Source organism: Paramisgurnus dabryanus, chromosome 17 (genome assembly GCF_030506205.2).
Source record: "Paramisgurnus dabryanus chromosome 17, PD_genome_1.1, whole genome shotgun sequence".
NCBI lineage: Eukaryota > Metazoa > Chordata > Actinopteri > Cypriniformes > Cobitidae > Paramisgurnus > Paramisgurnus dabryanus.
This window is the reverse complement of record NC_133353.1, coordinates 4,287,625-4,311,096: the sequence shown is the minus strand read 5'-3', so window position 1 is coordinate 4,311,096 and position 23,472 is coordinate 4,287,625. Positions and strand designations below refer to the sequence as shown.

General features: G+C 41.1%; 2 long non-coding RNA genes across 3 annotated transcripts; one reads left to right on the top strand and one right to left on the bottom strand.

Moving 5' to 3' along the window:
- Positions 1-864: 864 nt before the first annotated feature.
- Positions 865-9,692, bottom strand: LOC135734376 (uncharacterized). The gene is made up of 3 exons (XR_010527308.2): positions 9,310-9,692; positions 8,917-9,012; positions 865-1,536 (listed from the first exon to the last, which is right to left on the bottom strand). It is a non-coding gene; the product is annotated as an uncharacterized lncRNA (long non-coding RNA).
- Positions 9,693-13,049: 3,357 nt separating this feature from the next.
- On the top strand, positions 13,050-17,734 carry LOC135734364 (uncharacterized). Of its 2 annotated transcripts, none has more exons than XR_010527306.2 (6): positions 13,050-13,160; positions 13,388-13,494; positions 13,877-13,944; positions 14,204-14,426; positions 14,538-14,775; positions 15,362-17,734. It is a non-coding gene; the product is annotated as an uncharacterized lncRNA (long non-coding RNA). The 2 variants fall into 2 exon arrangements; XR_012335316.1 differs by lacking the exon at positions 15,362-17,734 and adding an exon at positions 14,897-15,303.
- Positions 17,735-23,472: the final 5,738 nt, after the last annotated feature.

Here is a 23,472-nt window from a genome sequence, read left to right as displayed (position 1 = left end):
CATTACTTTATATAAACCATATTGCACAGTAATTACAAGCATTTATCCAATATATCTACATACCTTTCCCATTAATGTATAGGGTTTAATTTGAAAAAAACATACTTTTATAGTAATTAAAAGCAACTATCCAATATATCTACAGACTCTTCTCATTAATGAATGAAGTTAACTTTATAAATACATTACTTTATAGTAATTAAAAGGAACTATCAATTATATTTACAGACTTTACCTATTAATTTACAGGGTTTACTTTAAATTAACATACTTTTATAGTAATTACAAGGAATTATCAAATACACTTACGTACTTTTCCCATTAATCTATAGGTTTACGTTGAATAAATTTACTTTTATAGTCATTACACACAACTATCTAATATATCTATATACTTTTCCTATTAATTCATGAAGTTCAGTTTATATAAAATTTTTTATAGTAAATAAAAGCAACTATCCAATATATCTACATTACTTTATCATTACTGTATAGGGTTTACTTTATATAAACATTATTTTATAGTATTTAAGAGCAACTGTCCAATATATCTACATTCTTATCCCATTAATTTAAGGACCCACATAGCAATTTTGGCAAAAGTAAAAGAAGTTTTTCCTCGGCCCACATACAACAAATAATGACGGCCCTACAATGGCCCAGTTCTGGATTAGAGACAAGGGCCAGATAATATCCCATAACCGGCCCAGATCAGGTTAATTGGTACCAGTTCTCAGCCATAAGTCACCATATTAAAACCAGCATTTAACCAGAACTTCCAAAACTGAGCCATAACTCAGCCTGATCTTGCCCAAAATATATTAATAAATAACACAAAAAATTACTTTGAAATTATTTGCCATTTTTATTAATCAATAACACAAGTCAATAACACTACGACATCCACATTGTATGTGTTAAAACTATTCTAATATAAACTGCCAGCAATAAACAAAAATACTAGTTTGTTCAAATACATTATTGGCATGAATCTAACACCAACAACTTAAATTACAAAGCAATTTAATCCTTAGTAAACAAACAGAAGTTTAGAACAAACTAATAATAAAAAAAAAATAAAAAAACATTGTGACAGTTACACTGGTGTGTGAAACATAGTTTGCCCAAATGACCAGCTATACACAAATACAGAAGTTTTTCATTGAAATTAACATATTAGCATGAATTAAAATTTAAATGAATTACCATGGGTAAATACAAGTTTGAACCAAACTGAACTTAAAAGTTAGTTAAGTTAATTAGAAACACTACAACTTCATGTGTATGTGAAACCAACTCTACAGTCAGCTTTACGGAAAGATACAAGTTCCAGTTAAAGTATTAGCATGAATCTAACTGAGGTAATTTCAAATCGATCGAAAAATTAAAACAATACAATTAATAAAATTGAAACAAAAACAATCCAACACTAATAATAATAATAAATGTGTATGAGAAAGTGTTCAAGATTGTCCTCAACAAGAAGTACTGCTTCTCAGCTCCTCTTTCCATAGACGTAAACATTACAGCAGCCCACTGTTATATTAAAGAAAATAGATGCAAATGAATATTTGTTATTAAGCCAAAGCCATATAATACAGCAATTAAAAGCATAAAGATATACTTCAAAACAGACAGATAGACCATTAGAAGTTGCTTTGGACGAAAGTGTTAAATGTCTAAATAAAATGAAACATAGCTTAGACCTTAAAGACGTACTTTTCATTAAGGTACTCAAAAGCAAATGAGATCTGAGCATGTACTTAAAGGACAAGTTCGGTATTTTACACTTAAAGCCCTGTTTTCGGATTGTTTATGATGAAATAGAACGGTTTTGACTGAAATTTCGAGATATGTGGCTGCCCCGAGAATTTTCAGGTGTTTCTTGTATCACCTCCCACCTCTATAATGGGTCTAATAGGTGCACTGGAACAATCCTTTCTTAAATGCATTAAACTTTCGTTTACAAAGACGTGAAACTCACCGAGTGGTCAGGGGTGTTCATTGATATGCTCACACAAAAATCGCTGCAAAAGATGCTTTCTGACACAGTCAGCAGTATCATTCAACCAACCCGTGCAAGTTATTTGAACAAACCCTAATAAACATATTAAACTACTCCATATGTATTGAGTATTGTTTTTGTTTATGAAAATATTATAACATCGCTTCTTACGCAGGTGGAGACATGAGCTTATGAAAGTATTTGCTTTTTTATTTAAAACATAAAAAAAATAAGCTCAAACACATTAAGAACTATTATAAACATTAACTAAGCGGATTATGTCATGTATATAATGTACTGTAATCACATTTTTGTAATAATATATAGTAGCAGAATAAATAAATCAGCTAACGTTAAATCAGCATATTTTTTTATCAGCATTTTAAGTGTTTTTAAACAATTCTTGTATTTATTGTTTACTGGTAGTTTCTATGAAAGGTTTTACTGGATGGGGTTAAAACAAATGTTTTGTAGAGATTTACTGCATTTGTGTTAGCTATTATAGCAACCCCTGATTGCACAAAACGGCACACTTGTGTCCTTCGTAATAGGCTACCGTTAGCTATAGTGGCTCACCGGAAGTCATAAACCGGAAAGCTCAAAGATGGCGGCGCCCGCATTTACGTCAAGAAACGTCTCGGTTACGGATGTAACCCTCGTTCCCTGAAGGAGGGAACGGAGACGTCACGTCGTGACCGACGAATTGGGAACTCGCTTAGAGAGACCAATCTGCTTCGAATACTACTAAAACGCCAATGAACTTGGCATTGAGATATTTGCATAATGCTGGCGCCGCCCCGCCAGGTGCGTATATAAGCAGCAGGTGCAAATAAGGAAATCAGCTTCTTTTTCGCTGAGAAAGCCGGAAAGTGTGACCGGCCTTAACAGCAGGTGGCAGCACCTGTGGCGACGGGACGTGACGTCTCCGTTCCCTCCTTCAGGGAACGAGGGTTACATCCGTAACCGAGACGTTCCCTTTCAGTCGGTCACTACGACGTCACGTCGTGACCGACGAATTGGGAATCCCTATCAAAACGCCACTAGGGGCTGACCTCTTCCAGTGTCTGCGTAAAGCCCTCCGGTTCCACTTAAGGAGGAGGAGAATTAGGTTTTAAGGCAGAAGGCCGGGCACTAGATGTTCCTTTAACCCCACAGAAGTGCCAGCGACTGGGAAGCGCCCTACCTGAGCGGGATAGGAACGCTGCGGAAGCCACCACCCGTCTTAAGGGTTAATGGTGGGCGAAAGTCAACCGTAGTTGAGGTAAAAATGACAGCCGTGGCTGTGTAAGCAAAGCAGTGCTCTGCTAAGGGAAACGTGGGCTAGTAGGATTAACCCCACGGAAAAATACTCACAAAGGAACCCGGTGGGACACAATGTGGAGCCCGAGCCAACACGTAGGTTCGCGAGGATGCAGCTAGTGAAGGCTGACAGCCAATGCTCCGCAACAAAGGCTGCCAAGGCAGCGGAGGAAGAACAATTCAAACCATTACGCATTTTTGTTCTGAAGGCCTTCCATACTGACACAGTTATGAAGCATCAGATGGAGGCTGCAAGCCGACCTGTGAGACTGTTCTCCGTGCTCCCCCTGGTGAGGAAAGAACACGAGAGGATACAGGCTCAATACGAACACTGTAAAATCTAATGAACGTATTAGGTGTCGCCCAACCAGCAGCTCTACAGATGTCTGTTAGCGAGGAACCACGAGCTAGAGCCCAAGATGAGGCAACGCTCCGTGTGGAGTGCGCTCTCAAATTAAAGGGGCAAGGAATACCCTGAAGATTATAAGCCAGGGCGATAGTATCAACTATCCAATGAGACATCCTCTGCTTAGTGACAGCTTTCCCTTTCTGCTGGCCACCATAACAAACAAAGAGCTGGTCTGAGGTCCTGAGGCTTTGCGTGCGATCCACGTAGAGTCGCAGTGCGCGTACGGGGCACAACAAAGCCATGGTTGGGTCTGCGTCCTCCGGAGGCAGCGCTTGCAAGCTCACCACTTGATCTCTGAAAGGAGTAGTGGGAACTTTGGGCACGTAACCTGGTCTGGGCCTCAATGTTACGCTTGAGGCAGCAGGACCAAACTGAAGGCACGAGTCGTCAACAGAGAATGCATGTAAATCCCCTACTCTCTTCACTGAGGCCAATGCTAGCAGGGTCAGAGCTTTCATTGATAAAAGCTTCAGACTCACAGACTGCAAAGGCTCGAACGGGGGGGCCTGAAGGGCTTTCAGCACCATGGACAGGTCCCAGGGAGGAATAGAAGGAGGGCGCGAGGGGTTTAGCCTACGAGCGCCTCTTAGAAATCTAACAACCAAATCGTGCTGGCCAACTGTTCTGCCGTTAATAAGTGAGTGATGAGCAGAAATAGCAGCGATATCAACTTTAATGGTGGAGGGTGACAGCCTACCGTCTAACCTATGTTGAAGATATAAAAGCACGGTGTTAATAGGGCATTCTCTGGGGTCCTCGCGTTGCGAAGAGCACCAGGTGACGAAAAGGTTCCATTTAAACGCGTAAGCCCGTCTCGTAGACGGGGCTCGTGCCGCGTTGATTGTGTTAGATACCGCTTGCGGTAAATCACTTAAACCTTGCGCGCGCTCAACGACCACACATGGAGATCCCACAGGTCGGGGCGCGGGTGCCATAATGTGCCCCCTCCTTGAGAAAGAAGGTCCTTCCTCAGGGGAAACCACCAGGGAGGGGCTGTCGCGAGGAGCATTAACTCTGGAAACCAATTCTTGCTCGTCCAATATGGGGCGATCAGTAAAAGGTTCTCCTCGTCCTGCCTGACCTTGCACAGTGTCTGTGCGATTAAGCTCACTGGGGGGAATGCGTATTTGCGCATCCCCCGAGGCCAGCTGTGTGCCAATGCGTCCACGCCGAGGCTGCCCTCGGTTAGTGAATAAAATAGGCGACAGTGGGTATCGTCCGGCGACGCAAACAGATCTATCTGCGCACGACCGAACTTCTTCCAAATTAGCTGGACCGTCTGGGGGTGGAGTCGCCATTCGCCGGGGCGCGCAGCTCGAGAAAGCGCGTCCGCTGCTGTATTGAGCGAGCCCGGAATGTGAATGGCACGAAGGGACCTCAGATGCTTCTGACTCCAAAGGAGGAGATGACGAGCGAGATGCGACAGGTGACGGGAGCGCAAACCGCCTTGACGGTTGATATACGCAACGGTCGCAGTGTTGTCGGTGCGTACTAGTACATCCTTCCCTCGCAGCTCCGTAGCGAAGCGTACAAGTCCCAGATATACTGCCCACAACTCTCGGCAATTGATATGCCAGTGCAACTGGGGTGCTGTCCACACCCCTGAAGCCGTAAGCTTGTCGTACGTGGCACCCCAGCCCGTGTCGGACGCATCTGTGTGTACAACAGCATGCTGAGCGATCTGTCTCATGGACACACCGGACCTGAGAAACGCGGGGTCCGACCACGGGGGGAATGTTAGGCGACACGCAGGTGTAATGGTTACACGATGGATGCCGGCGCGCCACGCTCTCCTCGGGACTCGATCGTGAAGCCAACGCTGAAGCGGTCTCATATGGAGCAGCCCGAGCGGTGTCACGGCCGCTGCTGCAGCCATATGCCCCAGGAGCTTCTGAAATTGTTTCAGCGGGACCGCATTCTTCCCTCGGAATGAACCGAGGCAAGTCAGAATTGACTGGACGCGCTCTTCTGTCAAACGCGCCGATAAATCGATCGAGTCCAGTTCCATCCCGAGAAAAGAGATCCTCTGCGTGGGGCAGAGTTTGCTCTTCTCCCAGTTGACCCGAAGACCCAAACGGGCGAGATGCCGAAGCGTTAAATCTCTGTGCTCGCACAGCGTCCGTCGAGAATGCGCTATTATAAGCCAATCGTCGAGGTAAGCCAATATGCGAACGCCGCTCTCTCTGAGGGGTTTTAACGCCGCCTCCACTACTTTCGTGAACACACGGGGAGAGAGGGATAGCCCGAACGGTAAAACTTTGTACTGGTATGCCCGTCCCTCGAACGCAAACCGGAGAAACGGTCTGTGACGAGGGATTATGGACACATGAAAGTACGCGTCTTTCAGGTCTATTGCCGCAAACCAATCTTGGGGGCGAATTGAATTGAAAATTTGTTTCGGTGTTATCATCCTGAAGGACCTCTTCTGCAGAGAATTGTTCAGAACGCGCAAATCCAAGATCGGTCGCAACCCACCGCCTTTTTTGGGTACTATAAAATACGGGCTGTAGAAGCCCGATCTCATCTCGGTTGGAGGGACCGGCTCGATCGCGTCCTTCGCCAACAGGACTTCGACTTCTGCACGCAGTACGTGTGCATCGGACGCTTTCACCGTGGTGAAACGAATGCCCGAGAATTTGGGTGTGTGCCGGATGAATTGAATTTCGTAACCGAGGCGAACAGTGCGTAAAACCCAACGAGACGGGCTGGGAAGCTGAAGCCACGCCCCCAGGGACCGTACGAGGGGAATTAACGGCACTGTCGGGGTACCCGCGGTGGGGCGGCTGAGCGGGACAGGTGGTACTGCCGGTACGTCTGCTGAGACAGCATAAGTATCTACAGTATGTGTGTGTGTGACACTGACCTGAGCCCGCTGAGGGTGACGGTCGTCTGGTCTCCTCAGCGGAGAGCACAGACTCCGAGGAGGGTGCTGGTGGTCCCGTCTCCTCAGCGGAGAGCTGGAACTCCTCAGAACACCCGCTGGCGATAGAGGAGAGGGAGGAAGAGCATGTGAATGCCCGCTCACATCTCTCTCGATCCTCTGAAGACCTGGAGAAGGAATAGGAATGCACTCTTTTTGTGGTTTTGTGGGTGCCGGCTGAGAAGCCGGCGGAACAGAAACAAAAGGAAACCAAAGATTCTCCACCCGGCCCTCTACCGGTGGAGGGAGCGATGCCATCACCGTCTCCCGTAGAGTGATCCCATCCCAATCCAGGTCGCCCGTCTCAGGGCCGCTTCGTCTTCCGTTTACCACGGGAAGCGGGTGGGGCGGGCGGGGCGGGCTGTCGACGGCTGTTCCCCCTCCGTGGCCTGGAAGATGTTCTAGTGGGGGGGGCGGAGGCAGCCGCCGCAGGGCGCCCTCGGCGAGGAGCAGACGGGCCCGCCGGCGCTGGAGGGCGAGATGCAGGTCGCTTGCGCCGGGGCATGATCTGTGCGATCGCCTCTGTCTGCTTCTGGGCGGCGGAGAACTGCTGGGCAAAAGACTCCACCGACTCACCGAAGAGGCCAGCCTGTGACACTGGAGCGTCCAAGAACTTGTTCTTGTCCGCTTCCGACATGTCAGCCAGACATAGCCATAAGTGGCGTTCCTGGACCACCATCGTGGACATGGCACGACCAATCGCCTGCGCTGTCACCTTCGTAGCGCGAAGAGCCAGGTCAGTGGCAGCCCGGAGCTCCGAAAGGACAGGCGAGTCGTGTCCTCCCTCGTGCAGATCCCTCAAGGCTTTGGCTTGGTGAACCTGCAGCAACGCCATTGCGTGCAGGGCTGAGGCCGCCTCTCCACATGCCTGGTGGGCAGCGCCCGTTAAACCGGAGGACTGTCTGCAGGCACGAGAGGGGAGGGTTGGGCGGTCCTTCCAAGAGGGAGCGTGTGCCGGACACAGCTGCATCGCGACAGCACGCTCCACGGGAGGGATCCCCGTATAACCCTTAGCGGCTCCGCTGGTGAGGGAGGTGAGGGGGGAGGGCTGAAACGGCCGTAATCTCGTGGAAAACGGCGACTTCCAGGTTCTAGTCAGCTCCTCGTGCACCTCGGGGAAGAAAGGCACCGGTGGAGAGGGTTGTGAAACCCGGGCAGCTCCAAAGAACCAATCATCCAGGCGGGACGGTTCGGGCTGAGGGGGGGGAACCCACTCTAACCCTACGGTCTCCGCCGCTCGAGCGAGCACGGCCACCATCTCTGGATCGAACTCCGGCGTCCCAACCCGACCAGAGGGAGGAAGGGCGTCGGGGTCCACGTCAGGGGGAGGAGGCCCACCCTCGGATGCTGCGGCGTCGGTGGACCCGGAGGGCGGCACGATGGATTCTAGAGACATCGTAGAACACGACGCTGAAGTCTCCATCGGCACATCAACCGGCTGTGGATGAGGAGGCTGAGAGCCTGAGGACGAATCCCCCGCTCGGCTCAGCACAGTGATGCGCAGGTCGTCTTTTGAGAGCTTCACAGCCGCACCGTGGCGGCGTTCAGCACTCGCATGACGAGGGTTGCGTTTTTCCCGGAGGAAAGACAACCGTCTGCGCAAATCCACAAGGGACATGTTCTCGCAGTGAGAACACTTACCCCCAGCGAACGCTGCCTCTGCGTGCTCGATGCCCAAACACGAAAGACAACGCTCGTGACCGTCCTTCGGACCCATGTATTTGCCGCACCCAAGATCGCACGGACGAAAAGCCATCCTGAAAAGGACGCTGATGTCCGGATATACGAGAGAGTGGCTGCCTTTAACAAGGCACAAAGCTCTCTCGTATCACTCTTTTAGGGAAATTCACTCAGATGCTTAGTTGATGAGCGCACAGGAAGGCAACGCACACACTAAACTCAAAACAAAATAAAGATGTAGAGTCGTGGAATTAAGCGAAGCGTCCGCTGTGGTACTGCTAGTCCAACCAACTTCAGCAATCGAATCCCACCAGAGTAGAGTAGCTTCTCAGTAGCAGATACTGCCGGCTTTCGAAGCGATAAAAAGCTGATTTCCTTATTTGCACCTGCTGCTTATATACGCACCTGGCGGGGCGGCGCCAGCATTATGCAAATATCTCAATGCCAAGTTCATTGGCGTTTTAGTAGTATTCGAAGCAGATTGGTCTCTCTAAGCGAGTTCCCAATTCGTCGGTCACGACGTGACGTCGTAGTGACCGACTGAAAGGGAACAGGTGGATATAAACAAAAAGATGACAACATGAGCCTCAACATTTAATTTACCTTGATGTTTTACGTGTCTACTGGAATATACACCCCATCATCCTTTTTGTCCTACTCCATAGTCTTCCAAGTCTTGATGAACACAGACCTGACACACTTTCACCAAAAAAGAAAATTTAAACGTTACAGAAATACATTTTCAAATATTATTTTTTTAATAAATGTTCTAACAACGGGAAGACCAGATAACCAATTTAATTAACTTCATTAATAATATGATTACAGTAATTCTTATGCCTAACAACAGCTAATAATGGCCGTCAAACTGCAATAGCCTATAACACATACTACATGATCACGTAAACGTTTGCATCCCTTTATTCGTTTGTTAGACATTTAAACTAAAACATTTTATGATTGAAAAAGTTTAAATACTCAAGTTCAGGTACTTACTAGTAATCTTGTTCTTTCTTCTTCTTTAACTTTTATTGGCGGTTGGCAACTAGTATCTTTCACCCGCTTTGAAATCTGTGTCCGTTATGATGGCCGGCTGCAGGCAGCGTTGCTCCTGTAACGGTTACCCCGCCTATTGGTTTATTTGATTGGCCACCGCTCGGCTTGCGTCAACAGGAAAGCAGAGGAAAGCTCGTCATCTGTTATGTGATTGGCCAGTGGCACTCACCTTTTTTTGATTTGATTGGCCATCTCAATCATTTTTGATAAGGTGTTCTACATAATGCTGCGTTGCAAGAACGTACAAACGGATGACGTTAAAATAACGCGAGAGGGATTTGAGATCATAATCCTGCGCATGATTTTTCGAGTCGTTCTCGCAGTACTTTGATGTCATCCGCTTGTAGGTTCTTGATGCACTGCATAATAAACTACGCATCCAAATGTAACGCGATCGTTTTTAACACTTCGGCAGGCAAAAAGCACAGTGAAACATATTGAGAGTGAGGAGTTGTCGTCATGATACAGAGCTCCTCCCCCTTTCCGCCATGTTGGCAGGATTCCGGCGGCAGAACATGATTGTTTACGTGTGTTTTTAGCTCGGTAGTAGATGAGGTTTTTCGCAATTCTACACTGTTTTACCATGCCTGGCAGTAACTGCTGCGTGAAAAACTACTCCAGCACATCACACAATACATATGGAAAACATTGGAACAGTGGAATACAGTTTTTAGGTTACCGAAATGGAGACACCATTATGCATAACAAAGACATCTCAAACAATGGCATATTTGCTTTAAAAATGTCATAATTGAACGAATGACACTTAATAACAGTTGTCATAAACATGCATAAAACCTCCTTTGTATTCATCATGACATGTGTCATGTCATAAATAATTATGAAGGTTTTATGTCAGTCTTATCCCTTCAAGTAAAGTGTTGGAAACGTTTGTGTATATTGAACCGTTCAATTTGAACGTCTCGTTACAACCTAGTGTTTAGAAACCGTCGCAGTTAATTACTTTGTCATTTTGGGCAAAAAGGGTCTGCTAAATGCAATGTAACTTAATTACAATACACTAAACGCAAGTGAAGAAACGTAAGTTACCTTTGCCAGTACAATGCTGTTTGTGAGCTTGTTCCTGTAAGGTCTCTTTTCTTTCGCCTTGCTTTATTCATTTTCTTTATCGTATTTGTAGATCGTCTCCGAAATAATAAATTAAAAGAGGTCTGGAAGTCGTGTCTCTGTGAAGTTGCCCCTGGCAACTGATAGCGTCACCTACCATCATGGCCGACCGGCGCAGACCCCGCCCAAATCGGCACGTGACTCCTCACTCTCAATATCGTTTATTTATACAGTATCTAACTTTTTTATTAACAAAAGCACCAACATACAAAATTCTCGTTGGGGAACAAGATATACATGCGTAAATACAATATACAGTAGGCTATCTGACATTTGATCGTAAACAATGATAGCTTTACAGTCGTTGAAGTTAGAAATTTTGAGCAGGAATAAACCCCCTGCTACAATGAAAAGCGCGCAAAAGCAAATTTAAATAGAAACAATCCATGGTACAGCTCAAGAAACGTTATCAATACTTTAAAATTCAGAAAGAAAAACGTCTGGAAGTTCAGGATCACTTGAACAAAATTATCTTGACCATGATCTGAAACCATGTTTATGTAACTGAAATGTAAACAAACATAATTGTCCAAATACATTAGCTTCTTTTATTACAAAACTATTTAAAAAGGGTTAAATTACATTAAGATTTAGAAAGCCTAAAAATACTTAAATTCTTATAATTATTTATTGTAAATCACAGTTTTCAAATGTGGCTTACAATCACTAAACTGATCTGGGCCACATACTTCCCACCCACAATTGGCCCAAATGTTACCTGCCATCATGGATCTAGTGCCATCATTGCCCATACTTGGCTGACGTGTTGCATGCCATTGCCATTATACATTGCTGCTGAAATGGCGGGCGGTGGCTAGCTGTGGACACTTCCGTTTTCGACCACAGCAATAAAAAAAGTACAATGCAGCCAGTTCACATCATACATACGCCCACTCCCCTAACATATAGCCTAAATACAGAATGAAAATACCAGTACACAGAGGGTATTTAGAACAGAGACAGACAGAGCCAGACGACCTGAATGGAGTAAAACAAGCTTGTACTATCCTAACATGTTAGAAGTCTTTGACTTCACAGTCATTAATGGCCATCTTGTGATCTTCATCCCACTTTTACGGAGTCCATGGGCCCATGAGCCCCAAAGTCTATTACAGATGCTGGCCTGAGGCTCTTTTTCCAGTACATACTTTGCAGTACATACTTTGTGTCTGTATCTTATCAACTTTGGCTTCTGATGTCAGTTAGATGGCATGCAGACAGCTGGGAATTAAAATTAGCACCTCACACCTATCAAATACAGGGCAACTGCAAAACTTCCAAGTCCCCTGCAACCAATTCAGAAATATACAATTAAGAAATGTATTATATTTCAGAAGCAAAGATAAACTTTGCTGGCCACATCAGCTTAAGATTCAACAAGTGCAGAAATAAGAGTGATAGATAAAAAATATATGCATAAAATAAAAAAATAAAAAGCGCTATGTAGGCTACCTTTCATGCAGATATGTTGTAAATAAAAATTGAACATAATAATAACTGTGTGTTATACTACAGACACACATCTAAAAATATTGCCTCGAAAGATGAAATACTGCAGGAGGTATTGTTGCACAGCTAAATAGGCCTATACAGTTATTGTACAGGTAATAATTGCACAGCTTAAGTTTTATATAAAATTCTGAAATCAAGAATAGTCAGTGATTGTTTATGCATCATATTTCCCGTGTTTTACTGTCAGGCACTGACTTAGTGTTTACAATTCTGAAGTGTTCTGTAACAATTTCATAAGTGGCAGAGAAAAATTGAATGGCAACATTTTCAGACCCCACCCATGGACTGTATCAGCTGCTGCTGTCTGGCAAGTGGTGCTGCAGCCTCAAGTCTCTGAGCATCATGCTTTGGGACAGTTTTTCTGCAAGACAACCAGGCTTAAGAATGCTGGAAACTACTAACCTCCTAATGCCTGTCTGCTTGTTGATGTGAAAGGACTGAATCTTGTGTCCTGATATGTCCTCTTTTGGCTTGGATTTTAAGGGTGAAATTGTCCTTTTTGTCTGTTTGAAATGCTGCCCTGACAGTGGTTTTCTGTTATCGTATATATTGACCATAGACTATATTGGCACATGTCCACTTTAAAAACATTGAAGACACAAAGTCAATCTGTATATTCAACAAAATTCAAGGCCCTCACTGTGAAATCATTAGGCCACTACACAATTTTCTCGGTTGATGGGGAAAACAGCCACACTATGAATAAAGCTTTACAATGGGGTGCTATATTTTTTAATTTACAATAGGTGAACAATGTGTGAAAGACTAGGAATTTATTCTGGGGCTCAACAGTTCAACCAAGGCTCTTGCATAAACTTGAGCTTTGGTAAACTGGGGGTGAAGCAATTGAAGACATTAAAATGCTTGAAACATTAAACAACCGTGTAAGTGTAAACAATCATCGTAATTGTTTTTCTAGTCTCTCTCTCTGTGCTTTAGGTATCAAGAAAGTGCGCGCAGATTCAAATAATTGAATGTTGTACAATCATTGGACGAATCGTACGGCAGAGGCAATCTCGACCAATAACATCGCTTGACTTTGGGAGGGGGATATACGTCATAACGTAAGATCGCGCCATACTGGCAGTGGCCAGAGTAGAGAGCCTTGATAAAGTATGGAACGTTTTCAGGATATTCAGCTTTCACTAAAGGTAAATTAATATATTTACCCAGCCGGCACATGATCTACCTTTAACGTTGATATGATTAAAATAATGTCAGTTGTTGTTTAAACGTATATTGTGCGCGGGTCTGCGCCCCTATTTTAAGTTTGAAAATACGTCCGTTACTATCGGTCGGAGCAGCTGCTGCTTTGCGTTGATTTCTCTGTCAGACCTGGATTATTTTATATCTGCCTGTTAAATTCTTAAATTTTCAGCGAATTTTAGTTGATGTGTCAATGAAGAACAAAAGCTGGAATGTGAATAGAAGAAGGGGTCGTACGGGGTCTGTAAAAATACTCAAGTGGTGCTCGCTGCATATCAGGTAAGAGATCATTTTTCATTAACACTCTAACGTTTAGGGACACGGGTAGCATAACGTTACTGCAACCTCATAGGATAACTTAAATAGGTTATCGCTGTGTGTGTTTTTGTACTGCTTCGCTATTAGCGTAGCGATATTAGCACGTATTTCAATGTGTTCGTAGTACATTACCATCTGACATTGCTGTGTTTTATATGACGTTATATGATTAATGTTGTCAGCTAATGTTAGTTTAAAACTCAAACGCATGAGGGGTAAAAAAGCGTGGGAATGAGTAACTTAAAGTGATAAAACAGTCATTTATTCGTTAGAGTATATGTTTACATAACCTCTTTATAATGACATTGAAAAGATATTTGATTTGTTTAACTTACTTGTTTAGATCAAGCATTGGAATAAGATTTTTATCGGGGGAGAACAACCAACAGAAAGACCCATTCACCAACTACAGTAAGTCAATTTTACCCACGTACTATTCGAAAACCAAGGATAGTATTAAGTATGATTTTCATACTGTATTTCATAAAGTAACACAGGGTAGGCGTAATAATCCATGGCTTTAGCCTACACCTTTCCGGCTGCCCCCCTTGTTTGTAATGAAATTGCTGTAAATATATTTTGTCCTATGTTCAGTAACCAAATAAACTTTCTTACATTCATTCTACAAATCTGAGCAACTTTCTGTCCTTTTGTCTTTCTTCTCCTGAAGTGGCGCACTGAAAGGGGAGATTCATGTCACCTTCACCAGTCCTTTCTTTAATTGCTGGAAACTGTTAAGGGAAAGACCCTCAGACATAATAGGATAAATGTGGCTGCAGGTAAAATTATTTGATGGTGTTAAGGTTTATCATTATCTAACAAACCAAATGCTTTGTTCAATAACAAGAAATCACGTTAGGGCCATTTTCTGGAAGAGAAATCCACTTGGACAGGTAAGTTAACGTTATGTGTAGCATTTTAATGTTTGTACATTTGTCCATATGACGCTAAAGGGGTTTATCAAATCTTTCTCACCCATGTTATGGTTCATATTCTGTGTTCAGTTTGACAAGGATCAAGAGGCCAAGGACCAGGTGGTGAAGTCGGAACCAGACCAGACAGCTCTCGCACAGCCAGCCTCTGAACCTGCTCTACAGTTTGAATCGCCCGGGTGAAGTTAAACTCTACTTTGCTGGTGACCCAGATGGCTGAGAACATGATAGGCTGAAACCCTGGAAGCTAAGAGGGAAGCGGCAAAGGAGTTCGAAGAAGAGCTGAAAAGCACGTCTTAATGAACACAAGGTGAGGATTTGTATGGAAATCCAACTGGTTTATCCAGATTATTTACAAGTGGATTTAAGATTTTGTTGATCACATCTACAGAGCAGCTTGAACCCTTTTAAGACATTTTAACCCCTTAAAGGCGGAGTCCACGATGTTTGAAAAACGCTTTGGAAAAGGAGACGGGCTGACTACCAAAACACACTTATAGCCAATCAGCAGTAAGGAGCGTGTCTACTAACCGACATCCTTGCCGGGTTGCGTATGTGTGGGGCGGGTCTATCAACAGAAGGTCCAGAGTCTATTGGGGTAGGGGCATGTTTGTTTAGGTGATTTCAAATATCAACATTGGCTTTCAAACATCGTGGACTCTGCCTTTTAATGTTCCTGCATTAGAAGCATTAATAGAGGCAAAGTTTGTTCATGCTCAATTTTCATTCGAGCTCCAAACTGAAATTATTGTTGAGCGGCAACCTAATGGCTCTGCTCTGGCGATGCTGTGAGGGAGGCAAAGTTGCCATTGTGTGTAAATTGAAAACAATACAATGTGGCCACGGCTGATGTGTAGGAATTTTTGCAAGCATGATACATCTTTTTTATTTTTCAGGACAAGGCCTGGTGAAAGCCACTACAGAGGATCATAGCCATCGTTGGAGTTCTGAAAGGACGTGGGTGAATATCAATCTGCCAAATGAACTTTGTGCATGCTAAAAATTCACATCTTTATATTAATACTGATTATATATGAACTTGTTTGTTTGTTACTGGAAAGAACTTAGCTTCTATTGTGTTTGACAGAAGGAGTTTTAAGCCTATGTGCATTTTCTAGATGTTAAGCATGAACAGTACTTAAACAACCATTACCCGTACCAGCTCTGTCCGTGCTCCATTTTCCATTGCAGATCATACTCAGAGATAGTACCCCTTAAATGCAGCTGGTCGTCATAGCAAGGCCACACACAACTGCCGCGGCGTAATGTTCAATGCGAGACACACACCAGCGCCCAAATTTAATTTAAAACGTTTCAGCATTACTCGGATTGTACTTAATTTAACTAAAACAAATATCATAAACATGTCTAATTAATACTTTATCAACACGTCATACTCCTGGAAAAGACCCACATAAATCACATATTTTAAAGGAATAGTCTACTCATTTTCAATATTATTTCATATTTTCATATTTCAACATATATCAATAATATGTTATTACCTTAACTAAGAATTGTTGATACATCCCTTTATCATCTGTGTGCGTGCACGTAAGCGCTGGAGCGCGCTGCGACGCTTCGATAGCATTTAGCTTTGAGTTCACTCAAAAACTCAAAAGTCGATTTAAAATTGCAGTTTAAAAAAACTTGCATGCATTGAAGACCCGTCACCCCTAGGAACAACATGAAACGATTGAATATATCTTCATATGATATATCAGGACACTTCTTAATTTCATCCTCACACTGGCTCATACATGGCTGGTGTAGTAAATATTTACCATAACTGTTTTAATCATGTTTTATGCGTGCTCCCACCACACTGTTTTCTACTGGCTGGCCATTAAAACTGAGCTCCCGCACAAAGAAGGGAAATACGTCACATCTCTTACTCCCGCGTTTGAAAATAATGTGGATAACAACATTATTCTGTTTGAGGTGTAACAAGCTGTGTTCCCACATGTTTAAAGGCTCTCTAAGCGAATCTGCGAGACGTTAGTTATTGTTGACGTTTGAAACTGTTTTCAAACAGACGGAGCGTAGCTAACTCCTCCCCCTCCCTTCCGTGCTTTCATGAACGCGCCCAACCCCCACCCCCAAATCCTTTGTCGTTTATTGGCTGGAATACTTTGTTTTGTTTTGTGATGCTAGGTTTGGCCACTTGTTGATATTGCCGTTTGTGAAGTCTAGGCTGTCTACAGAGATCGCGTTTTTTTACAGTTTGATCAACGGACAGGCAGCAAGCAGATAGTGAGGAGATGTTTCCGGTATGTAACAAAAAATGTTTTATGGTCTAAAACGCTTCAATTCCCTTAGAGCGCCTTTGTTTTGCTGCTTATGACCGTAATCATCATGGAAAACGTTGGTTTACTGATACTACACGCCAGAAGTCGCACCCATAATTCACGCAAATCGTCATGGGGTGTAGGAATAGTGTGCATAGGGCCCAAAATTATTAACAATAGGGTAACATTCTTCATAGAGCCATAGCTTATTTATTTTGCTTTTAAAGTGCACCAAATGAATGCACTTAACATTAAAATGAACACTTTTCTTTTGAGTGGAAATGTACATCTCAAATGGGGATCTGCAGTGAATGGAAAGGACATTGCTGTAAAATATCAGAAATATGTATGTATGTATGTATGTATGTATGTATTTAGTGAAAAAGTTGTTGATGCAAATGCACTTAACATAGACCTTCTGTTTGTTTTTTGTACATTTAAAACACAATATACTAATACAGAATGTGTGGACATAAACTGGAATGTTGGTTGCAATTACTGTCAAATAATGTTTATATTAAGTAAATCCCATGTACTATTAAGAAAAGTCTGTAGATATATTGGAGTTGCTTGTTATTACTGTCAAATTATATTCATATAAGGTTAGTCCCATGCACTTATAAGAAAGGTCTGTATATATCGGAGTTGCTTATAACAGTGGTTCTCAAACTGGGGTCCGGGGCCCCCAGGGGGGCCGCGAGATGGTGCCAGGGGGGCCCCAGTTTTATGACATTTTATAAAATACATTAAATTCTAATGAATTCTGGGAAATTAAACCAAAAAAAGGTAGCACTACTTTGTATAATTTAATGTTTTGTTTAATTAAAATGTGAAGTTTTAGAACAGTTTTTTGTCATAAATTTTCTTTGGGGGGGGGCGCGAAGGAATGCACCGTACACAAAGGGGGGCCGCACGCTGAAAAAGTTTGAGAACCACTGGCTTATAAAGTAAACCCCATGATGTAATGGAAAAAGTATATGTGTGTGTGTGTATATATATATATATATATATATATATATATATATGTATGGCAGTTGCTTGTAATTGCTATCAAATATTGTTTACATAAAATAAACATGTGTATTTTTACATATATGGGAGAATTGCTTGTAATTACTGTCCATTTATGTTTATATAAAGTGAACCCATGCATTGAGTAAATGTCATGTTGATATAAAGCAATTAGGGCTGTGTTGAAAAAATCGATTCACCGATTCTGAATCGATTTTCATGTTAATCTCTAAAGATCGATCCGTAACTCAAAGAATCGATTTAATAATTAATAACTTAAACTTGCCGCGTCATTGAATTTACGCATGCGCGCGAGGTGGAAGGACATTAAAAAAACGAACATAGCCGTCAGGAACGTTAAGCAAGCGGTTGTTTTGAAAACTCTAGAAACGCTCAAAGCTGCGATCTACATGTAAAATAATCCACTCATAACAAATGAACGAGTTATTTGTGTAATTTTTATAATAAGCGCCATGCAGTGAATCCACCGCGGGTTTCCAGTGAAACTCTCTCTCTCTCCCTCCCTCCCTCTGTGCTCATGCAGCCGGTCTCTGACGGGCAGAGGTTTCTTGAGGCGCGCGCAACGGGTCGCCAAATAAAGAGTTCTTCTTACAGATAATAATGCTAATAGTTGTAAAGGTTTCTGAACTTTAAGCAAGCTAATTACAAAACTCGCGTTTATATCAGTGACACGTGCGCTGTAGTTTGACGCCTAATTTGCTTATAGTACAAACATCTTTGTTCAGAAAGACGAGAAAGAGACGAAAATGTTAAAGTGTAATAGAAAGTAAAGAGCGTCAAAACAGACTTCATCACATCATAGCAACCGTCATAATATCTATAAAGAGGTCCGTCTCTCATATACAGGTATTTATCCTGTCTGTAGGTTTGTGCATACATTTATACCTGTTCATTTTACATACTGCCTATTTTTAATGTAATGTATGCATAAATACAAAATACAATGCATACTATAGCTTCAATAGTCTATAAAATTAATAACTCAATTAAAAACAAGATTCTGTCTATCAAGACTTAATCTGTTGTTATCATCTGGGCATTTTCACTTTAACATTATTAACTTTAAATTGTCCATATTTTAAAACTGTGGTGAGCAGTTAAAAGCTATAGTGAGTGGCAAATAACTGCACATTTTTATAATCCAAAAAACTGAAAAACATGTATACCATGAAATGTACTGATAAAATGACTCATGGAATAGATTTTTGGTCATGCCATGCACCCCTATCTGGCACCATTTCGGGCTTTTTTCAAAAACACTTATCTAAATCTCGAAGATCGGATCAGATCGGATCGGATCGAATTGAATCGAATCGAACAATGATAATCGATCCAAGATCTTGAGAATCGGAATCGAATCGATTCTTGAAATTTGAATCGAAACCCAGCCCTAAAAGCAATGTTTATATAAAGTATACCTCATACATTGATGGTAAAAAAATGTAAATTTATTGGAGATGTTTTTGTAATTAATGTCAAGTATTGGTTATATAAGGTAAACCCCCATAAATTAATGGTAAACGTATGTAGATATATTGGGAAGTTGCTTATAATTACCATAATAAATTTTTTTTATAAGGTAAAGCCCCCATACATTAAAGGTAACAAATATGTAGAAATATTGGAGAGTTGCTTGTTATTACTGCCAAAAAATCTTTATATAAAGTAAACCCCCCAGTATTTAAATGGTACAAACATGTAGATATATTGAAGAGTTGCTTGTTATTACTGTCAAATAATGTTCATATAATGTAAACCTGCATACATTAATGGTAAAAGCTTGTAAATTTAGTTTAGATGTGTCTATAATTACTGTCAAATAATGTTTATATAATGTAAACCTGCATACATTAATGGTAAAAATTTTAAATTTAGTTTAGATGTGTCTATAATTACTGTCAAATAATGTTTTTATAAATAAATAACTATTAAAAATATGTTTATGAAACGTAATATCACAAGATCTTATTTTTTTGTACAGGATAAACCCAATATTTAACAGGAATTTACTGTAAATAGATTGAATAATGACATAAAATAAAAGTTTAAGTCGATCAATATACTGGTATTAGGCTTTAAATTAGCGTATCTGAAGGTAATTATACTAAATTTTTTGTGTGTTTTAAATGGAAAAGTCTTTACTTTGACAAGGAGTTCTCGTAGATAAATTGTATTACCTTAAATATATACTAAATAATACTGTATTAAAACAGAAATCTTTGTTTTAATTATGTAATTTTAAGGTATTTCTGCAATTTTTAAAAGTTTTTATACAGATTTATACTTTCGTTTAACATTCAATGGAGATTTATTTTATGAAATTTTTTATTCTTTCTACAGCAGGTTGACTGTAAAAATACAGAAAATGTTTACGGTAAATATCCGTTTTCAAAAAACAACATTTTCCCGTAAAATAATTTAAGGTTTTTCACTGTAATTTGAGGGTAAGTGTTTGGCAACTTTGCTGCCAGACTTTTTACCGTTTTTTTACGGGGTTTTTTTTTACAGTGCAACTTTTAATTTTCCGTCTGTCTTAGTACATGATGTAACTACAGAAGAGTCTGTTTTAAATAGGAAAAATATCAAATCTTTGGTTATTTTTTAACGCGATGTTAATGGTCCAATCAGATTCAATGGATAATGCTAAGCTATGCTAAAAGTGGTACCCCCATACCCTGAGATCAGCTAAATGGATTCCAAAACGGTAAAAATCAAATGTTTAACTCTAGGGGAATTGGAAAATTGGCATATATTTTTTTAAAAAGTAGAGTGTCGCTTTAACTTATTCCTTAGTGTAGAAAAATAAAAAGTTGGATCAAATTGACCTTGAATTGATAACATCTAAAAAAAATTAAACCAAATATTTCGCTTTAGTTTCACTTAAGGAAAAATGTTTTAAGTTGAAAAAAATACATTTTGTATGTTTTACCAATTGTTTAACCCTTGTGCCTTGTTCCAATTCACTACCCTTTCGTGTTGTTAGCGGCCAAAAAAGGCCACTAAATTAAACGGCTGTAAAAATGTATCAGATTAATATTTTTTTCAAATTTTTTTGCATAAATCTGTTAATCAACCTCAGAACTGATCAAAACTACCAAATGTTTCCAAAAATTTCATGATTTTAACTCTTTAATTGCCAAGCTCATAAGTGATGCCACTGATTTGAGAAAAAAAAAAACACAAAATCACTGATTTTCAATATAAAAAGTGATTGTGGACTGAATTTTTTTTCACCCTTTTCACAGTCTTGGGCATGCCAAAAATTGGTAAAAACATTGGCTTTGATGCATTTTTTGTTTTTGTGCAGCATCAGATTAATTTTTTTTCTCCCTCATTTATTATTTGTGGCCATTTTTTCCCCATTGACTTCCATTATAACAACATTTTTTGATTGCAGAGCCATGACACCTTATTACCATGCATTTTTGATTCTTTGTGGTTTTAGTTTTTGCAAAGAGGTAAAATTTGTCATTTTTACTGTTGATCACCATGTGGCACAGTTAACCCTTTAGTAGCCTGTGCAAAAAAAAGAGCTTGAATTCTGGATTGTACATTGAGTTATATGGACTATAACAGCATATTAGAGAGAGAGAGAGAGAGAGAGAGAGAGAGAGTGTGTGTGTGTGTGTGTGTGTGTGTGTGTGTGTGTGTGTGTGTGTGTGTGTGTGTGTGTGTGTGCGTGCGTGCGTGCGTGCGTGCGTGCGTGCGTGCGTGCGTGCGTGCGTGCGTGCGTGCGTGCGTGCGTGCGTGCGTGCGTGCGTGCGTGCGTGCGTGCGTGCGTGCGTGCGTGCGTGCTTGCATGTGTGTGCGTCTGTGTGGAAAAATCTGTAAAAAATCTTCTCTTCATCAGATTTATTAACAACATTTATTATGAACCAAAATGCAAAAACAACTTCAAATAAACTGAACAATGAAGCAAGAGTAGAGGATGGATGGAGAACTAAACAATCAAACTAATTTTTTGGTGTGTATATGTGTACGTGTGTGTGTTCAGTCTTTTTAGCAGGACTTGCAGCATATTACTTGGTGCTCTCTGCAAGTGTGTCTACCACAACGGATACAAATGCTGACTGTTCTTTTTTTGGTTCTGTACACCACTTGCATATTCCCCTCTTCACTCCTGAGCTGCTGGTGCCTGCTGGTGTCTGTGGATTTGTGTCTAGAGGGACAGCTACAGGAGACTAAATCCCTCTCACCAGTGCAGCACTAACTGGTGCGCGAGGGAGGTGCTCTCTCCTCAATACTAACACTAACCCTACACACACACACACACACACACACACACTCGTACACACACACACTCGTACACACACACTCGTACACACACAATGGTTTTATAGTCCATATAACTCAATGTACAGACCAGAATTTATGCTCTGTTTTTTTGCACAGGCTACTAAAGGGTTAATGGTGCCACATGGTGATCAACAGTAAAAATGACAAATTTTACCTCTTTGCAAAAGGAAAAGGCACAAAGAATCAAGAATGCATGGTAATAAGGTGTCATGGCTCAGCAATCAAAAAATGTTGTTATAATGGAAGTCAATGGGGAAAAAATGGCCACAAACAATAAATGAGGGAGAAAAAAATTTAATCTGATGCTGCACAAAAACTAAAAATGCATCAAAGCCAATGTTTTTACCAATCTTTGGCATGCCCAAGACTGTAAAAAAGGTAAAAGAAAATCCAGTCCACAGTCACGTTTTATATTGAAAATCTGTCATTTTGTGTGTTTTTTTCCCCCAAATCAGTGACACTACTTATAAACTTGGCAATGAAAGAGTTAAAATCATGGAATTTTTGCAAACATTTGGTAGTTTTGATCAGTACTGAGGTTGATTAACAGATTTATGCAAAAAAAATGTGAAAAAAATTTCATCCGATAAATTTTTACAGCAGTTTAATTTAGTGGCCTTTTTTGGCCGCTAACAACACGTAAGGGTAGTAAATTTGCCCACGGTATATTGTTAAGTTTTTGAAAAATTTCAAAACATTTTCTTAAAATATGTGTAAATATAAGATTTGTCACCAAAAATCATTCCATTTGCTGAAACACAGAGAAAGTTGTGGCCAAATTAAGACAAAAAAATTGCAAAAATGGCCAAAAATGGCCCCAACAACACATAAGGGTTAAGCAACTTTTAACTTTTTACAGTGCAGGTTAAAACTTTAAAAAGTACACTGAATTGACTTGGATAATTAAGTTGTTAAAATTTCAGTCCATTTTTGTACAGTGTGGTATTGTAAAATTTTGTCTAGTGAGCATTTTTAAGAAAAAAAATTTATCAGTGAATCTTTTTTGATCCAGTTAAACAGTCTAAATAAATTGATTAATTAAGCATTTCGATCTATAGTATTATACATTTGACTCGAAGACAAAGGAACTGTTGTTTCCTTATGATAACCACATTCACAGACGAAGCTCCTCTCAAGGCGCCCCGTATGTATTTTTGTCTAATTGCGTAGCTGAACAGCACCTGCGTTTAAAACGGTCAGAGCTCTGACAACGGCAGTAATTACACAGCAGATCTGATTATCCTGTGAGAGCCGTGTTTACCACTCACAATACTGCAGTGGCACAGCCTTCATCTGGACACCATTTAAGATGCTACTGCAATGGAAGGTACAGTGCCGTCTAATGACTGACTCCATATTACCTTGCTTTAATGTGATGTTTTACAGATAAG